We start from the raw sequence: 21,514 nt of genomic DNA, 5'->3' as shown, positions 1-21,514 counted from the left end.
TTAAATCCCATTATTATGCATCATAAGGGAAAAAACTCAATGCTTCTAATCCCAGTAAAGATCAAGTTAAAGACAGCTGTTATGGAGAAAAAACTATCAATATAGTTGCTAAGAGCTGACAACAATTTGATAGCAGATAAATTAAAAAACCATTGCGGCATAATGACAGAAGTTTCAGAATAGATTATGGTGATTCTGTTCAGATCAGTATTCAGCCTTGACATTCACAACATAATCTTAGCCATAGCCAAACATTACTGCTCAGCTTAACTTTACACAATTGTAAAAGTTACACAAAAGTTAAGGATAATTGTTTAGATCAATCTAAGCTTTTTGAAAGATGATATGGGGTCTGTAAAGATATTTTTTAATCACAAACGACAATTATATATTATTTAAGAATTGGATTAAAAAAGAAAATATGAATTAAAAAGAACATCTTTTAGTCTTAAAACTGTACATTAGATGCTTCATAGTTCAATGAATTATTTCTGTACATTTTTTTTATTAGTTGGAAGTTCACTTTGAATATATATTAGCCAACATAATACACCAGTTTCCAGTCTCATGAAGGAAAATTATCATAAGGTATTTTTAATTTTGAGAATTAGGAAAACTACTGCACTATTCAAATACAGTACTTTAAATAGTGTACAGTACTTGTAATAGTGAGAAAAGTTAGCCAGCAGAATGCATTCACCAATTTCCCCCAAATATGCATATTTTTCCAACTAAGTTTTTTTTCAACTTCTTAGCATAGATAAATGCTATAAGGGTGCTTAACTAACAGCAGACATGTAGTTTCGCCTCATATATTACTTTTTAATCTAAATACCTTAAATAATAAAATACAACCGAGAGTTTCCCATCTCACCAACAACACAGAAAATTTGAAACAAAGATAGAACACTGGTTTTCATTTGAATGTAACATGAATAGCATAATTTTAATAGCATAATGTGGCTCTCACATAACACCTCTCCTGCACAAGCTGCACTGGCTGCCTGTTGTCTTCCGGGTGCACTTCAAGGTGTTGGTTACCACCTTTAAAGCGCTCCATGGCTTAGGACCAGGATACTTACGGGACCGTCTTCTGCTACTACATGCCTCCCACTGACCGGTACGCTCCCATAGAGAGGGTCTCCTCAGGGTGCCGTAAGCCAAAAAATGCTGGCTGGCGGCCCCCAGGGTGAGAGCCTTCTCTGTGGGGGCACCTGCCCTCTGGAATGGGCTTCCCCCAGGACTTCGTCAACTTCCTGACCTCCGGACCTTCCGCAGCGAGCTGAAGACATATCTATTCTTCCGCGCGGGACTGGCGTAATGGGTTTTATTAGGATTTTAATGGGGTTTTTATATTGTTATGTATTTTATATTTGAATTATCAGCCAATTTGAATAAGTTTTTTAAGTCTGATATTTTATTGTATTGTATTTATGAATGCTATTTTATCTGGCTGTAAACCGCCCTGAGTCCTTCGGGAGAAGGGCGGTATACAAATTAATAATAATAATAATAATAATTATTATTATTATTATTATTATTATTATTATTATTATTATTATTATTGTTGTTGTTGTTGTTGTTGTTGTTGTTGTTATTGTTATTATTATTATTATTATTATTATTTAGTTTTTTCTAAACTGTAGGCCTTAACTTTATCACCTTTGCAAATCCAGAATAAATTTGAGAACAGTCTCAAATCATCTGTCTACCCAACAGATGTAATGTTTGAAATAGGTAATTATAAGAATGATGAATCTGCAGTACTTAACTGTCTAATAATAATTTCCATCTAAATCTGTACTAATGTTGATGTTTTATAAAACATGTATTTAACAAAAACAGATTTGGTATTTATTGCTTAACACTTATAAAACATTTCTAGGATTTTATAATAGTTTGCTATGAACATTTTGTCTAACAAGCTAGAAACAAAGTTAACACAGCTTGAATTTTTTTCACATAAAAATAATTGAACTAAATATACTGTGTCTTACACATTTTCCAGTGTTCAGCTGCATTACATTTATGTTAAGTCACTTCAGAATTTACAGTTGTAAAATATATAACATGTACTCTGTAGAAATAACAATCCATGAAGTAATCAATTTCTAACCAATTTCATTATTCATAGAGTTAATAAAGCTGATTTGTAGTTTAATTTCTCCATTTTAGAAATTTCCAACAGATTACACAGTTCTTAAATTGAATTTTGTATCATCCAGTTACTTTTTCTTTTCCCTTCCATTTTCATTGATTTGCCAAGTTATACAGAACATGAGGAAATAATAGTAATCAAGGCTATATCTAAATCTGCTTTTAAATATTTTCTGCAGTTTTAAACTGTCAAAAGTACTGGCATTTCTATTATAATTTTTCTTAAAGCTAGGAAGAGAAATTTTCTTCTTTCTTGTCAAGTGTTCTTTCCAATGTTATTCTAAAGTTTCATACGTGTGTTAGAAACTGCTTTTTTCACATTTAAAGCCATAGATATTTTTAAACCTCTTGGCTCATTTAGCAGGGTAAAGATCTGGGAGAATCAGAACTCACAAAATCAAAACAACAGTTCAAACTAACTCAGAAATCTCCATTACAGAATACTGCAACCAATATAGGATGGAGAAAACTTTTCAACATAACTGGGCCTCTATTAACTTAGGAGTGCTCTTTTTCATTCTTCCTATGTTTAAGGATCTGTTATTACTTATGGATATCCACAAGCCAAAATAAGTCATTAAGAAGAAATTCAAACAAAAATAAAATGGTAGAATCAGCTTCTCAAGCAATCACGTTTCTAGAGAATACTCTCCATAAAGTTACCATTTCTATAGTGAGAGAAAGTTGAGGTGAAAAGATAGCAGCCCTATCCTTCTACTTGTGTGCAGAATATGAAATAGTTTTTAAGTTTATGCATCAAATTCTTCTGGGATGAACAACTATATGTACAATAATGTATATAATATACAAAACTGTATATTATATTGTATATGCCTACACACAAAAAATCAACATTTTGTGAAGGCTCAGGCATCTCATTCTTTGGAGATGTCGTAGATGCTCCAATTAGTGCAGAAGATAGCAGGCAGACTACTGCTGGAACAATCCCACCACTGCAGTAACACTAATTTTGAATTGGCTGCGCTCACTTTGCATTAGCTTCTAATCAACATTAGAGTGATAATTATCTCTAATAATAAGTTATTACAGCATCAAGGAGAGAAGCAACCTAGAACTAAGGAAAAATTTCCTGACAGTTAGAACAATTAATCAGTGGAACAACTTGCCTCCAGGAGTTGTGAATGCTCCAACACTGGAAGTTTTAAAAAAGAGATTGGATAACCATTTGTCTGAAGTGGTGTAGGGTTTCCTGCCTAAGCAGGGGTTTGGGCAAAAAGACCTCCAAGGTCCCTTCTAACTCTGTTATATTAATTGCACTGTGTCAGATACATTGCTATAGTTGACTCTGCTTGTCCAATCATCTCATGAAAGCCCCTCCTCCCTGGGAAATTAATAGGACCTGAATGAAATTCCATGTCTTATTTGTGGTGTCTCCATTATGAAACATGCTTCCCCCAAAGACTCAATTAGTGTCCTTGCTTACATGCCAGAAAATCATGTAAACCTTGTTATTTCATTAGGCTTTAAGTACTGTTTGATTGATTGATGACATTTATCTGAGCAGTTATTGTTGAATATTGTTTTTGTGACCTACCCTCCAAAATGAGTATCAGAGTCTATAAGCAAGTATAACATAACCCATATTCAAATTGGATCAGAATCTATCTTAAGGGCAAAATTTGATAAGTTTATTTTTTTCCAATAGTACCTTGGATATATTAACTTTGACTCTGATGCTATATAGTCACTAACACTAAAGAGAGGGAGCTTTCAATTTTGTTTACAGTGTCATTTGAACCTTCTGTCCCTTACTGACTACATAGAATACCTTGAAATGTTATTTTTACTTATGTTAAAGGAAAAAATAATGATAGCAAGCAAGTATACTTTTTGCTGCTTGATCAGAATACAGCTCAAGGGATAAGCTTTTCAAAAGAAAATAGCAGGAAAGGAACTTAAAAAATGCCTTCATATGTGGCATAATCCTGTTAAATTACATATTTATAAACAACTGCTGCAATACATTTATTCTGATTAAACATGCCCTTCTTTACTACCTATTGAGATAATGATGACTATTCTTTTACGACATCTAAATCAAATTTATTAGTGATATAAATACTCATACAACATTTTCAATAAGAATTCAAGCTAGAATGTTATCATACTAAAAATCATTTACAGCAAAACACACAAAATCAATAACCTTTTTAAAATGAGATGTGCCAATTTTTAAGAAAGCAATGCAAAGGAAGGATGATAAAGAAATCTTAATGGAAACATATTTTAGATAAATATTCCTCTAGTAATTGTTATTCAAAAAGCCACTATAATAGATATCCCTCCCCCATCCGTCACTGAAAAGATGTTAGCTAATATGCAGTACAAAAAGCATTTCATTCAAATATTTTAACACACTTAACTTTCTGCATTTAAAAACAACTTGCAATACGTCATTAAGGTTATGATGATGAATTTGTATTTGTGAATTTCATCAGTTTGAAATTTACTATTAACATTTTGCACCATTTTTCAGATGATAAATAATTATACACATTGGGAAGGTAAACTATGAAGAATAATTTCTATGCTAGCAATGTGAAAAGATTAAAAGGAAAAAATATATTTACATACAGGTAGCAGCTCTCTGTCTAGATGCATTGCTTCCATGCTGATGCAGAAAAAGAAAATGTCCTTGTAGAAGACTGCAGTGTAATGTGCTTCAAGATATCAGACTGTACATAAACATAACCTTTTTATAACATTATATCCAACATGGATGTATATTGCTACAAAACTCACTGCTGCTGCAGCCAATTATCTCACAGAAATATTTAATCTTTCAAGCCAGTACATCTTTCAAGCAACTACAACTAGCACAGGGTCACAGAATAACAGAATTGAGGAACATGGCATGGCTTCAATTCCCACAGAGGGAACACCAAAAAAGGAGCTGAAACTATGTGGTTTGTGACTTAGCATTTAGCTACAGCAGTAACTAAAAAAGCCTCCCAATTGAAATATTATTCTTTGAAGGCTAAAATTTCATTATTACTAACTACAGATATTTGATTCAAATTCCAAAATGTAAAAATAAAAGTTCAAGCATTAAAAATATTTAAGACAGTTTCTTCGTGTCTGAAAAACATTTCCTAATTACCATCAATTTTTAAAAAAAACATTCTTAGGGTTTTAAGAAAATTTAAGAGATTGAGATTGTCCCCGTTGAAAAAGCACAACTCAATACTTATTTTTATATTTCTTAAAAGCTATTTATTTGAAATATAACCTCTGTGTTTTTCTTTTTAATCTTTAACTTTTCACACCTGAACATACTTCCATATATTAGCCATTTGTGTAGCTATCAGGTCACTTTGCTAAAAAAAAAACCTCAACGGAGTTACCATATCAATTTTATAATAATAATAAATCATATACTTAAAATATTCAGAGTTTCCCTAGCTATCTTTATTAAATAACCTCACTTTTTCTCAGTAAAGTTGTATATATGATTTTAACTAACAAGGTTAGTTAAAATAAATAAATTCATGTTTCAAAATGATTTTTAGGTAAATTTCCTATCCTTTTTATTTAAGTAATAAAAAATATCTAACTTTTTTTATAATGTACCAGTATTCTGTCCAGATGATTCTAATGCATTCTAATCACATCTATTTTTGAAAATTGAAAATTTTAAAATATGAAATTTTATCATACTGAACAGAGAATGTAATTCAGATATTTATTAATATAATTAATTTCTTGATTTTATCTATGCCCCATTTAAACTACTAGTATTAGCTGTTAAGAGCACCAAATAAAAATTTCTTTTCTATTTTTGCTTTTGAGATCCATACTTTTAACATATAATTAACAACAATAATAATTTCTTAAATTCATATGCTGCCGGACTCTGATTGATAATTGTTCTAGAACAGGGATGTTAAACTCAATTTCACTGAGGGCCACATCAAGATTGTGGTTGACTTGGGTGGGGGGGATACATGGCTGGGGTGGATATGGCTGGGGTGGGCATGGCCAGCTTCCCTGTCTCCCTTTTTCTTGTTCCCATCTCCCTCCCTCCTTTTTCCCTCCCACCCTGCCCTCCCTCTTTCTCTCCTTCTCTTTCCCATCTCCTTCCTTCTTTTCTTCTTCCCCCTCCCTTCCCTTTCCTGGAGGAGAAGGTGACCTTCCCTCCACTTTTAAATGTGGCTCATATCAAGAGCAAGGGATGCCCATTCAGATACCTGCTGCTTGTTTTTTTCCAAAAGAAAAAGAGAAATTGTTGACCCAGGGTCGGCATCATAACTTTTTAAGGATTTGAGAAGCACTTCTTTTAATTTTGGGGTCTCACTTCTTGGGACAACCCCATCCCTCCTTTGTTTCCAAGAATAAATAAATCCGAAGAAGGCAGAAGAAGAGGGACAGTAAAGAATACAGAGAGAGGGGGGGGGAAGAAGGAGGGAAGGAGGGAGGGAGAGGGGGAGAGAGAGAGAGAGAGAGAGAGAGAGAGAGGAGACAAATGCAAAGTCAAAGAAGGGACCCTTACAAGCCTGAAACACTGCCTCCTCCGCTACTTCCTTCCTTGCCTGATTTCTCCCTCCCTCCCTCCCTCCCCGCCCATCCCATCCCTGCTTCCTTCCCTCTCCTTCCCTCTCTCCCTCCTTCCCATTCCCATCTCGTTCCTTCCTCTGCACTCAGGAAGAGACAAATGCAGGGAGATTGGCAGTGCCCCCAGTGGTTATGCTTATCGCGTCTATGGCTTTCCCACATGGGGCAGGGCATGGACGGTCCCAGTGAAAGGGAAGCTGTATGGGCTGCAAGTCCAGGCTGGCAAGCAGGCCATTGAGGTGCTGGTGTTGCGTGCTGCACTGATCTATAACTGAATGGCAGCCATCTGGTCTGGAACATGGTGAGTCTTAAATCTGTGGGGCAGCTCTGGAGCCACCCCCACTAACTCAGCCCCGTCACCTGGGGCATGCGCAGAGGAGGCAGCAAGCACCCGGAAAGCAGGGTTGAGCACGGCGATTGACCCATGGGCCAAAGGTCAATTGTGTTCTGGCCCGGATGATGGCCATCAAGTTATAGATTAGCTCCTGGCCAGCCTGGGCCCGCAATAAGGTGCCACAGATCAGTCATTTGCTGTTTCAAAGGCAGCCCCATGTGCCAGATCTAGCTACATCGAGGGCCAGATCTAGCCCACATGCCTTGAGTTGACACCGCTGTTTTAGAATGTTTGTCATATGTATGCCTTCTTCATGCAATTTACTTAACTGAGCAGTGGGAGGACAGTATTGTGGGAACATCAAAAAGAGATTAATTGTTCTATTTAGCTAACTTTGAGGGGTTAAAATTCCTTGCTTGTTTATTTAAAAGGTTCATATGGTTGCCCATCTTAAGCAACACTAGGCTCAAAATACTAGGAAGCCTGATCTTCTTTCGCTTCCAGTGCTCCTACTCACAAAGTGCCTTCAAAGTCTTTCTGGATTCTACCGACTTCCACATGAGGAGCTGCATTCTGGAGCAGACATGGGCAATTTCTTTGGCTTCTCTTTGTCCAGAGAAGCTTAGATGAAACAACTAATTACCCAATCAAGGTTCTGGCTTTAGAGTTATAGGTAGTCCTCAACTTACGACCACAACTGAGCACAAAATTTCTGTTGCTAAGTGAGACATTTGTTAAATGACTTATGCTACATTCCATGATCTTTTTTTGCCACAGTTGTTAAGTGAATCAGTGCAGCTGTTAAGTTGGTAACATGGTTGTTAAGTGAATCTGACTTCCCCACTGATTTTGCTAGTCAGAAGGTCACAAAAGGGAATCACTTGCATTTATGCATTTATGACACTGCAACTGTCATAAATAAGTCGCTAGGTGTCTGAATTTTGATCACATGGCTGTGGGGATGCAGCAACAGTCATAAGTGTGAAAAATGATCATGTCACTTTTTTCAGTGCCATTATAATTAAACAAACTGTTGTAAGTCGATAACTATCTGTATTTCTTTTCAGAGAGATGTCAGTTCTCCATCAGAAGAAGACTGAAAAAGCAAACCACTTCGTTGCAAAATTCACTGCCAACTTAGGATAGCACAGAATACTCTATCCAAAGACCTCCAAGGTCCCTTTCAACCCTATAATTCTATTATTCTATTAAAACACAGACTAAGTAGAGGAGTCAAACCAAAAATGTGTTGCCTTTTAATTGGAGAACAGCTAGTGATATCATAAAGCTTTCCTTATAACTACCAGGTGCAAAAGCTTAATGGATAAAAAGCACTTCCTGGAAAAAATGTGGATGTGATCAAGTAACTTCAAACTGGATGTGATCCAAATAATGTACCTATGATAATGAGATCTAAACTGATTATTGACTGAGAATCACCTAAAATATATTAGTTTGCTTCCTACACTATCAGTAAAAATTAGGTGCAATTTTATCTTCTTCTGGGGACAAAGTTTATATAAATTGTATTATTTTAATATCTATAGTAAATTGCAGAGAATTGGGAAGGCAAGCATAATTATTCTTTAACATTATATATGTCAATGTCTTAGCTATATCATTTACATATAGTTAATAAGGTATATCTTTTAATCCGATTGTTTATTTTTTACTAAGCACTATGTTTGCAAAATATAGCTTAAGAAGTTTCTATTACAGATGGTTAATTTAGATGCATAACAAACAGATAATACAGAATCAGTGAATATATGAAATCTGTTCAGAAAGTGAAACAAATATATTTTATTTTTTTATAGAACAAGGTCACCAAAATTTTAAGTATGGCCTTCCCTTCATCAGTGGGACAATATGCTGCACCAAACTATTACCTCTTGAACTTAGGTACATAATCCATTCAGCATAATATGTACTAATGAAAAGAAATTAGGTCAATCTCTTCTAAAGCACTACTGGTAACATATTTTGAACTCTCCCCTGAAATTACATTGCAACTCTACGACACAAAATATGTACACAGAAATTTATGAACAAATTTGAGTACACATACTTTTTTTTTTTCATGAACAAAATCTATGCATCAAACTAATACCATACTTGATAATACACAACAATTTTTAAGTGCAATTTCCTCTAGCTAGACAGAGGTCAGAGCAAATCATAAATGTGTATTTTAAAACAAAGTCAGCAAGAACACCTGTTTCTTTCACCACCAAAAAAGCAAGTCTATTGGAGGTAATATTCCTCAAGGGACCTTCTGGCACAGGAAGTGTCCAGCAAGGAGTGCAACAAGGGTATATTCTTGCCCCTTTCTTTTTTACTTATATGTCTATTCAATGGTGCACCTTTCTTTATAACTGCTACATTTATGTCCTAGATTAGCAGGATAAACATCCCTATACTTCTCTATGCTGATGTCACCATAATTTTCACAAAACCCAATAGGGTTGAAAAGGGAAATGGCAATAATATTTTGGTGCTGCAGACAAAATCAACTGGTTTTTAATTTTGAAAAATCTAAAATTCTTAATTTGCTAAAACAGCCATCTTGCACAGTAAAAACAGTAGAAAATAGAGCTTTTAAATACCATGGGATGGTTTTCTACTTTAAAGGTATCTAAATGCCCAGAATCATATTCTGTTTTATAATCATATGCAAGTTTTATAAAGTTCTTCTTTTGCACAAGTGGATCCCTACTACATTAAAACTTTTTCAGGTCAAATCAAATTTCATGCCCTAAATCCATTACAATGCTCAAGTGAGAATTTATGCAAAGAAGAATGTACTAGCATCAGTGTAAACAAAGTTATTGTGAACAATCTTTAATGCACCCAATGGAACGGAAAACATCTAGTTAAGATTTGGTCAGGAATACCCATAATCCTAGTGACAGCCTAGGAGATGAGGATAAATTACTAGCTGAAAATCCAATTCTTTCCAGCCGGCTTAGTCCATGAGTCTTAAAGGATAATTTTCAGGGATGAAATACTACCGGTTCGGGCTCACCGGTAGTAATAAAAGCTAACGATTCATCCAGATCGTTATTTCCGATGATCAGCTGTGCCGTGTGGTTTATATTTGCTAGAAAGCAGGAAATTCCGCTTTCTAGCTAATATAAATCACGCGGCACAGCCGTTCCCCCACCCGCTGTTCTACTTACCTTCAAAAGGCTTTTTCCGTGCAAAGCGTATGTTTGGTGCGCACCGTGCATGTATGCATGCAGTGTGCACTTGGCAGGCACTATGCATGCAGTGCAGCACACACTTGGTGCATACTGCGCATGCATGGGGGCATGCATTTGGTGCACACTGCGCATGTGCACGCTGTCTGTACGTTTGGCACGCACCACACATGTGCGGGCAGTGAACCTGTGGCAACCCTTGGAGGATTTCACCACTGATAATTTTCTTTCTCCCTGGAAACATGGCATGGAGTTAGCATGGTACAGTTTTTCAGTACCGTTCCTAATTTCTTTAGGAAAGAAAGAATAAACGATATTGAGTTCCAAGCCATATTAATAAATTGTCCCAACATTGTAGAATTTGGATAAATAAAGGCACTTGGGAACTAATAAAACTAATAAAATATAATCCCAAGGCTGAGAATAGCATTTTTCATGCAGACTTTTTAACATGCGAAATATTTCTTCATACATCTCTAGATCCATTTTATAGTATTTTGATACAGCTTATAAAAAGTATATTTCTATTATTCTAATATCTCAATTAAAAAACTTCTATTTAATCAAGTTACATCAATCTCATAGTTATACCCCGTTTTATTTTATAATAATTTATAGCCTTATAGTTCCTCAACTGTCCAAATTTTAAAGTGTTATTTCCTTCTTCTCTCTTTTCTTCTGACCTTTTCCTCTTTTGCCTCTTAGACTATCCTATTAAATAACATTAATCGTCCAAGTCCGAATCTGGGCAGGTTACTCCACTAAGCTCTTCCAGTCTTTCCAATCCATAATCCAATAGTCAATTTTAGTAAGATTTAGTTATTTGCAAATTAGTTCCTTTTGTAACTCTTCAAAACGAAAGGAAAAAAACCCACTATTGAATGTTCTTGAATTTTCCCAGTCGTCTTCTAAAAACAGAGTCAGGGTCAAGCCGTTCACCAGATGTTACTTCTGTTCTGTGCATTAGACTTTGTGTGTATTAGATTAGCTTTCATTAAATATACTGAGGCTATAGTATTGTAGTACTTCTCTTTCTCCAGTAGATGGCTTTCTTATGCCCCATCCAATATAAGCAATCTGTCAAAAACAGCTGATCGTTGGATAAATCCAACCTTTAGAAATTCAAATAAACAAATAATTTCTCCCTAAAGTCACTTTCAAATTATTTGGGCTTTTTTCCATGCTGTCTGTATTTTTTATAGCTTCTTTTGGGCTTTTTTTTCACCTTTTTCATTTTTTTTTTTCATGTGTCACTTTGCTGCTATTTTAAGCTTAGAAATTTTCTGTTCATATTCTTTTTGTTATTGCAAGTCATTAAAGTAAAAATTGATAAGTATCTCACCCAATTTCAATGTTCTGGCCATACACCGCTCCTGCACAATCTTGGTTCCCAATTGTCCCGGCTTCATGGCTGCCAGCAATGGTGGCCGTGCCTGCTGTCGTTCAGGGAGAGTTTGCCTCAGACCTAAAGAGGAATTTGCAACTCTCCTTCCTTCACTGTTCCTGTCAGGGGTTACCAGCTGGATTTTTGTTGGGCTTGACAGAGCCCATTATTTTACAGCTGTTCTCACCACAGTTGCAACCAGAAGTCCAGGCAGCAATAGATTTAAAATAACATAATGTTTTCTCAGTTCTCTGTCTATCTGACACCAAAGACAGAAAATGCAGTAATGGATACAGACCAGGGGTGGGTTCTACTTACCTTTACTACCAGTTCGCATTGTACCCACATGCTTTGGGTCAGTGGGCGGAGCCTCCCACCAGTTTTACTACCGGTTCTATAGAACTGGTCCAAACTGGGGGCAACCCACCATTGATACAGAGCATAACATAGCACAGAAAAATATTCAGTTTTCCAAGTCTCAGGCATCTCTATCAAACCTCGCTAAACATTTCTGAAGCAATTAGATGCCCCATGGAAATAACATCAAGAGTCTGGATGAAGGCAATTAGTACAAATATCTGGTCAATTATGGAGTAATGGTGGTGAAAGTAGTAGTTGTGGTAGTAGCAGTGGTGGGATACAAATAATTTAACAACCAGTTCTCTGCCCTAATGACCAGCTGAGTGGTCATGTGACTGGGGGAGCCATGGCTAACTTGATTGGTCTCACCCTTAGGAAATTTCTCTTTATCCAACTCATAATAAAATAGCAATACTTAGATATTTAGAATAGAATAAAATACATAATAGAGTTGGAAGGGACCTTGGAAGTCTTCTAGTCCAACACCCTGCTTAGGCAGGAAATCCTACACCACTTCAGACAAATGGTTATCCAATCTCTTCTTTAAAACTTTCAGTGTTGAAATATTTACAACTTTTGAAGAGAAGTTGATTAATTGTTCTCTCAGGAAATTTGAGGGCCTCCTACAAAAATGAGGTGGGTCAATCTCAAAGCATCAAAAAGGCATGACAAGAAACAATGGATGAAAACTAACCAAGGAGAGAAGCAACCTAGGACTAAAAAGAAATTTCCTAAGGGTGAGACCAATCAACCAATGGAATAGCTTGCCTTCAGAAGTTGTGGGCGCTACCATTACAATATAATTTGTAATCTTTACAGTCTAATACTGTAAGCTAACTCTTAAATGCTGAAAATGCAGGATCAAAATACATAAACATAGAAACAGCATTGCAACCCTATTCCAAATTAATAAAATCAATTCTGCTAATTAGAACGGTATTTAAAAAGACAAGAAATTCCTGCTCTGTATTAACATTTTTAAAACTCCTTCCCTGGCTTAATCCTATCAAGAACAAAGATTCAACCTGGAAATAAGGAAAAATTTTCTGATACTGAGAACAATCAACTGACGGAACAGCTTGCCTTTGGAAGTTGTGGAAGCTTCATCATTGGAGGCTTTCCATTGAGAGATTGGACTGTCATTTGTCAGAAATGGTATAGGGTCTCCTGCTTGGGTGGAGATTGGGCTAGATGACCTACAAGTTCCCTTCCAACTCTGTTAATCTGTATGATCTGTAAGTTTCTACTGTTTCTGTGCTGACTGCATTCCTGCGATTTTGTTATCACAATAAGTATTCACCTGTTAAATGATTCTTGGCTTTCTGCCTGGAGCTATTAACTGAAGGGAGACCAAAGGAAAAAACACCACTCTTTCACATTCTCCCCCCCCTCAAGTTTTAAAGGGGCTAGAATTTTTCTGCTGAGAAAATGGCTATGTGGTTATTTCTTCTTTTTCTTTTCCCTTCCTTTGGTTAATTACAAATGAGCAGGAACATCTGAGGTGTGTGCAGCTACTGGATTCATTAGGCAGGCAGCCTGGCAGGCGGGTAGGCAGCCTTGACTATTTAGCCGGTTAACTACTACTGGTGGGCTGAATCCCACCAGTAGTAGTACCATCTAACTTGAAGCACAATTCTGACCAACTTAAAACAATGAAAACACAAAACCATAAAAACTATAACATCAAAATCTGAAAACCTAGCCCCTCTGTCATTCTCGTGGGTTGATTCAGCAATCATCCAGATTCCCTTCACTCTACCCTAACACCAGAGCCCAATCTTTATGGCCCCCCCAGAAGTCTAAAAGAATAAGGACCTGCTGGATTGCTGTGAGAGAATATTCCAAAAGTTAAGGCCACCATGCTTCTTGGCTCTCATTGGATGGAAACATTTCAGGGAAAGGATCTGGAATGTGCTTTTTCTATAACCTAGTGAGGCAAGTAGCTATCCTCAGATAGAGATTAGATAATTTTAATCACAATAAAAGTACTACAGCAAAATTATCAGAAAATCTAGAATATCAATTAGAAGGCCTAGTTTTAAAACTTAAAAAGCAATCCTCAATCCAATTATAGAATTAATCAATTAGGAATCCTTATCTAAAGTAGATTGATAGGCCATGATATATTGGTTAAAACATAAATTAGTTACAAATAGTTAAAGTCATAATTAGGCAATGCTGCTTCTGAATTATTAGCCAAGTACAATTAAAAAAACTTAATTTTTTACATTTAAAAAGGGATTCATATACAGTACTTTCCACAATCTCTTCAAGAAAATTTACTCAAATATCCTGATTCTTTGTGTAAAAAGAAAATTAATCATGTTACAATTATTTGCCGCATATTAAAATAGTCAAAATGCTACATGCGACTACTCAGAAGCCAGTCCCACTGAATTCAATAGAAATTCTAGATAATAGTCTATAAACATGTGTCATAATTGTAGTATCAGTCAATTTGCTATTTGTCTTCTATTGTACATATTATTGTACGTTCTAATCAAGACATGGGCACAGTGCCCTCTAGTGACATTGCAAAAAATACACTGTGTTTAATGTTTTTTTTAAAAAAAAATACATAAAACACAAATTCACATTGATGATGTCTGATAGAAATAATACTTATGAAGTTTATATTCAGGCATAGTAAATTGAAACTTCATAGCTGATTGGCTTTCCAGTTTTCCATTTAAAAAAAGGAGATAGAATAAATGATTGAAGTATCAAGTAATGGGAGCAATTTTTTTGCTTGCTTTATGCGGTATCAGAGTGTTGTCCCTAATAGAATCTAATTGGGATCCCAGATCAAAAATCTATTATAATAAAAAGTAATACGGAAGCCTTCTTTTAGAAAAGGACTATTCAAATCTTTATTATATTTGAAGAATATTCTGTTAGTCTTAAGAATTGCTCTCCTCAGTTCTTCAAACTTTCAAAAACACAAATTTTCTCTATTTTCCTTGTATTGTACATTATATTTTGTAAACTTTTTGCTTCATCTGCTCAGCTACACTTATTTCTTAGATGAATTTTTGTTATTATTATAATTAGACTATCTAGACTATAATTTACATTACACTAGTCTTCAACTTACAACCATTCATCTAAAGTCCATTTGAAATTACAAGTAAATCATTGCAGTTATTAAGTGAATCATGCAGTCATTAAGCTAATCTGTCCCCCCCTCCATCTTGCAGGTCAGAATTCAGCTGGGAAGATTACAAATAGTGATCACATGACCCTGGGACAGTGTAACTATTATAAATACACGCCAGTTGCCAACGCCCAATGGGCCCACCACAAGTAATGATTTGTAGGAATGATTTGGGAGATAGGAAGATTTGCAGCCTAGACAATCATACAAAAGATACTGTCAGTCCAGAAAAAAAAAGAAAAAGGTTTGGGAAGCACTTCAGAAGGGATCTGTCCTAGTTTTTGGGTAAGCAAAATTAAAGGAAGCACTGTGAAGTGTTTTCACAGTTGCAAAGCTGTTACTGTAATCTTACAATAAAGATACAATTACTAATTACGGTTTACACTTCTTACCTGGACTGCCACAAAAGACTGACAATAGCACTGAAAAAAAATGACTTTTGACCATTTTTCATACTTATGACCATTGCGGCATCTCCATGATCAGGTGATCAAAATTCAGGTGTCCTTGGATCACGTGATCACCTTCTGAAACCTTCTGACAAGCCAAGCCAATGGGGAAGCCAGATTCACTTAACAACCATGTCACTAATTGTGGTGATTCACTTAACAATTGTGGCAACAAAGGTGGTAAATTTGGGCTCAACTGTCATACGTCGAGGATTATCTGATTATCTGTACCTCAGGAAAATACATATTTGAGATGGTATAAAGGCAACAACAGGTTGCAGCCATATATCACTAATATGTGACCACTTCTTTAATCTCAGATATGTATTTTCCAAAAATCTGTATGGCTACCACTGTAGTCTCAAAAAAGATATACTCCTTTAAGGAAGTCCTAGTTAAATATAGCACAGTTGCGTATTCCAAGAAACATAAATAGTTCCAAATAATGTTTACAGTTAAGACACAGTTTCAAGAGAAGAGAATATATGTAGTTCAGGGTTGGACTGGAGAGTTCTTCACGAGTTTGAATGGTTGTTTGCAGATGTTTCATATAAGCGAGTCGGTAACATCATCAGTGCTAATAACTATGGGGTTGTCTCCCTGTTACTTTGCCATTCCAGTTTTGGTGTGGGTGAATTGATAATATTACCTAACTTTAGTTAGTCCACTAACTAAATGCCTGCAAACAGCCAAACGTAGACAGCATCTGGGACTCCACAAGACACACTTTGCTTGTTTTTGTAATTTTTTCCTTAGCTAGCAATTTCTTGCTGGCAACAACTTGGTTTTTAATTTTTTTCCCCCTAGCATATCTATCCTCTAAAGGATTTCCTAAATAAATTTAATCAGCAGATCAAAGCTGAATTCTTTCTACTCAACTTCACAATGCCTGTATTTGATTTTCATTTTATGTAAGTAGCAAGTACCATATCATACAACAAAATCTTAAAAGTAACAAGATACTATTCCAACTTTCTTGCTCCAAGTATCTGTTTTTTAAAAAGTTTGTGAAAAGCTGATTTTAGAGGGAAATGAATTAAGAAAATAAATTGGAGTATGCATTGTGAATTCCAAAATGTAGATAGGTAATATATTGGTAGAACATAGCACATATAGAAAGATATGCCAAATCAATTTTTATCAACTTCTCACAGTAAAAAGATGGAAAGTATGGTATTTCCCAAATGAGGAAAGATATTCTAATTAATAATTCTTATTCTAACTTCTAATTAATTCACCAATTATTATTTTTTTATTTGCATTTATATCCCGCCCTTCTCCGAAGACTCAGGGCGGCTTACACTATGTCAAGCAATAGTCTTCATCCATTTGTATATTATATACAAAGTCAACATTGCCCCCAACAATCTGGGTCCTCATTTTACCTACCTTATAAAGGATGGAAGGCTGAGTCAACCTTGGGCCTGGTGGGACTTGAACCTGCAGTAATTGCAAGCAGCTGCTGTTAATAACAGCCTGTCTTACCAGTCTGAGCCACCAGAGGCCCTTGAAATTAAGAGTGAATGGTAACGCAGTATTATTTAAATAATGAATACTTTATAACTTATTTAGGCAGTTAAGCTCTCCAAAAATATTTCCAAGACATCCCTTAACATTGGTTACTAGAAAAGACTGACTTTAATGTGCTCTTGCTTTTGTGTTCTAGTTATGCAGCCTTGAAATATGGATATTGGAAAAAAAAATACTGGTAGTACTAAGGGAGTGGGCTGCAATATGAGTTAGGCAATATAAATAATTAAAGAATACATTAGCCATATAAAACTGACCCTATTTATTTTTCCTTGAAATTGTTCCGTGAAATCATCAATTCTAGCAGCAGTCACAAATTTTAAGGGAAAATTATTGCATATAATACTATTTATCTCCTTATAAATCCCACATTCCAACTTCAAACTGTTTCCATAGTGTTGTATTATCTATTTATAGGTAATTGTATATAAATAATCAGTAAGGCTGCATAAAACACAGTTAAGGCATAGCATAATTTAAATGTGGTCTGCTGTACACTGATGACACTCAGCTGTACATTTCCACCCCTAACCACCCCAACAAAGCTGTCGAAGTGTTGTCTCGGTGTCTGGAGGCCTGCCGGGTCTGGATGGGGAAGAACAGGCTTAAATTCAACCCCTCCAAGACTGAGTGGCTGTGGATGCCGGCATCCCGGTACAGTCAGCTGCAGCCATCGCTGACTGTTGGGGGCGAGTCATTGGCCCCAATGGAGAGGGTCCGCAACTTAGGCGTTCTCCTGGATGGATGGTTGTCCTCTGAAGAACATCTGACGACCGTCTCCAGGAGAGCTTTTTATCAGGTACGCCTGATCCTCCAGTTGCACCCCTTTCTAGACCGGGATTCCTTATGCGCAGTCACTCATGCCCTCGTCACTTCTCGCCTGGACTACTGCAATGCTCTCTACATGGGGCTCCCCTTAAAGAGCACCCAGAGGCTCCAGCTGGTCCAGAATGCGGCTGCGCGGATGACAGAGGGAGCTACCTGTGGCTCCCATATAACACCCCTCCTGCGCAAGCTGCACTGGCTGCCTGTGGTCTTCCGGGTGCAATTCAAGGTGTTGGTTACCACCTTTAAACCGCTCCATGGCTCAGGACCGGGTTATTTACGGGACCACCTGCTGCCACCGTTTGCCTCCCATCGACCTGTGCGCTCCCATAGGGAGGGCCTCCTCAGGGTGCCGTCAGCCAAACAATGTCGGCTGACAACCCCCAGGGAGCGAGCCTTCTCTGTGGTGGCACCTACCCTCTGAAATGAGCTTCCCCCAGGACTTCGACAGCTTCCTGACCTCCGGACCTTTCGCCGCGAGCTGAAGACGTATTTATTCTTCCATGCAGGGCTGGCATAAAATGATTAGTAAGTTTAATTGGGTTTTTCATGGTTTTTTAATGTTTTAATGTGTATTTTAATTAATGGGCCAAATTGAATAGGTTTTTTAATGGGTTTTTTAACTGTATATTAACTGCATATTGTATGCTTTATTGTGTTTTTACCTGGCTGGAAACCACCCTGAGTCCTTCTGGAGAAGGGCGGTATAGAAATTAAATTATTCTTATTCTTATTCTTCTAAGACCAATGGCAAATCTCTTTGCAAGCCATGCCTTGTGTAAGCAATTAACTAGAAACATTTATTTTTACTATTTATAAACATAATACAGGTAGTCCTTGTTTAGCAATCACAATTGGGACTGGCAACTCTGTTGCTAAGTGAGACTGTTGCTAAAAAGATCACATGACCATAAGTGACCATAATTTTCCCACTCACCCACCCTTTAAAATGTTTGTTCCAGTGATACTGGGACATCTGGCAAGACCAATCAATTTCACAATTTCAGCTTTTGTTTGACTTCCAATCACTCTCCACCTTTGAAATGCTCACCTTGGTGCTGGGATAATTAACAAGACAGTAATGTTTGCATATACATACACTGGACAAGAGAGTGATATATAGGGTTTAGCCTATAGTTATATTTAAATTATCTGCCAAGTAGGAATTATTAAAGGTAAAAATTTAATTAAAATATGAAACAAAAAATACACTGGGACAGTGAGAAAACAAGAACTTTAACAGGTGGTTTGCATATTTAATGTGAAAATCCTCTAAAAAGAATACTATCAACAAACTTTCAAATGTATTATAGGCTAGGAGGAAAGCACCATAATGTTTATTTACAACAATTATATAATAGCCCAGTCAGATTGATTTTGGAAGATATGCAAGAAAACCAACGAACAAAATATTAGGAAGAAATTAAAAACCACACTAATCAGTAATTACATAATATTGAAAATAGATATATCAACACATATATAAAGATCTATTGAAACAACATGATTTTGAGAGCCTTCTTGAATTAAAGGGAGGTAAGAATCAACTGTACATCCAGGCTCCACAAAAGGGGCAGATGTGTATATGGGGGAGAGAACTAGGATAAGTGTGGTCGTATGTGAATGATCAGAAAGAACTGATTAGGAAGCAGAAAAGAAGTAACAAATGAATTTTCTGTTTTTAAATGAACTACAGATAACTGGACAGTTAAAAAGCTGTCAGCAGTTATAGAATTGAATAAATAAACAAATGCACAAGACAGAGACATATTTCTATTTCATTACGTAAACATTTTAATTTGCATAAATTAGTGTTCTCTTTGCTATAGACAAGAAAATGGGCCGGGGCACTACCAACCTCATAGATCTTTAAGAATTCAAAAGCTGCACTATTATTCTTCAACTATTTTTTTTATCAAAAAAATTAAGTACAATGTGTCAATGAAAAAATATACTTAGCCCAATGAGACAATAGCTGAAGTAGTGGGAAAAAGATAAACAGATTCCATATAGCCAAAACCGTAAGAGAACAAATAATATGATCAAACTTCTATTTTCCTCTTCTCAATATACAACATCAAAAACAATCAATCTCCTCAGACACTTAGCCTTGTAATATTTAGAGGCATCAAAGAGGCCCTTTAAGTATTATATATACATAAAAGCAATCCAAAGACATAATACTTAAACGCTACAAAGTGAGTACTAATGGATTTCTTCTATAACTATGGTAAAGAAGAATCGCACATAATTTCCGTAAAACTTTATGTTAAATCCTTCCCTTCACACATTATACCATTTTAGGGAGGGGGATGAAAGAGAAGCTGACTCAAAGGCAGGCCAAAAGTTCCTTCCCTGTTTTACTATGTCAGTATCACAAGAATATAAGGCTTGTTTCACAATAAAGTCTTGCTAATAGGCCTTTCAGTCAACTTTGAAGTTATTCATTTAAAACTTTCAGCCATATATGGAAGCCATCTCTACTTCTGAAGACTCTTTATAGCTATGAAGAGAAGTTTAAATGAGCCCTGCCTGGGAACCATTAGTAAACCAGGATATACATTTTAAATGTCAATTGTTTTGAATTCAAAATGTGTATTTTGAACAAAGCAAATTCAAAATGAACCATGAAGCCTGTTTTAAATGCAAAACATTTTACACCTGAAACAATAGTTGCCAGATCAAAATAGTATGCTCCGAGTTCAAAACAGTCTGAATTATAAACATTTCATGCATTTATATAGGAATTCTATGCAAATGCACCAGAGCAAATGTCAGAGAGATCTGAAAGATCTGATTTGATATTATTTAAAACTGCTTTACTGGGCTACAGAGATGTTATTCAAAATGTTTACCCACTATCTTACATTATGAATAATGTGTATTTTGGTCAAAGCTACTGTTAAGCTTCTTTATTAATATAGTTACAAAGTAGGAAAAGTAACAGTTTTTTTTAAAAAAAAGCTTCTACAGCAGAGTATTTGTTTGCTTATCATTCTATCAGGAAAGCTTTCCATTACCTAGTGCCCATTTTTACTACTCAGTTAAATTAGATTAATTGCCAAACCATAGCCTCAAGAAACCTTGGCAATGAACTCATGGTTAGCATCAAATGGCAGAAACTCAAAAACAAAACAGAAACAAAAAACAAATATAAAACTTTCACCTAAACTGAGCTCCCCACCACCAAATATATATATATATACACTTCCCAAAAATCAAAGTGGGAAAAAACCCAGTAGTTTTACTGAACAGGCATGTGACTGCTTCATTTCAACTCCAGTCTCAAACGGAAGTAAAGTGAATCACTGTTATATTATCCCTTGATGACCACCTCCATAAACAGTGGCAATGAAAAGGCCCTAGAAACAGCACATCATTTCCTTGAGCTCCATATGACAGCAAGCTCTGAGGACAAAAGAACTGGTCCTGGCAAGCCATGTGTCTGCACTCCCAGAGACAGTGAAATGGTAAAGAACAGGATAGCAGAGCCTCACAAGCAGTCATTGCAACTGCACAAGAGATTCATCTATACAGTTTTTACTCCAG

At 36.0% G+C, this 21,514-nt stretch overlaps 1 protein-coding gene across 7 annotated transcripts in view; it reads right to left on the bottom strand.

The window, feature by feature from the left end:
- The window catches only part of SLC4A7 (solute carrier family 4 member 7), a 117,134-nt gene that overhangs the window by 94,605 nt on the left and 1,015 nt on the right, over nt 1–21,514 (bottom strand). The window lies entirely within an intron of this gene.

This window comes from Ahaetulla prasina, chromosome 4, assembly GCF_028640845.1.
Source record: "Ahaetulla prasina isolate Xishuangbanna chromosome 4, ASM2864084v1, whole genome shotgun sequence".
NCBI lineage: Eukaryota > Metazoa > Chordata > Lepidosauria > Squamata > Colubridae > Ahaetulla > Ahaetulla prasina.
Note: the sequence above shows the minus strand (reverse complement) of the source record. Positions and strands in the feature narration are given on the sequence as shown.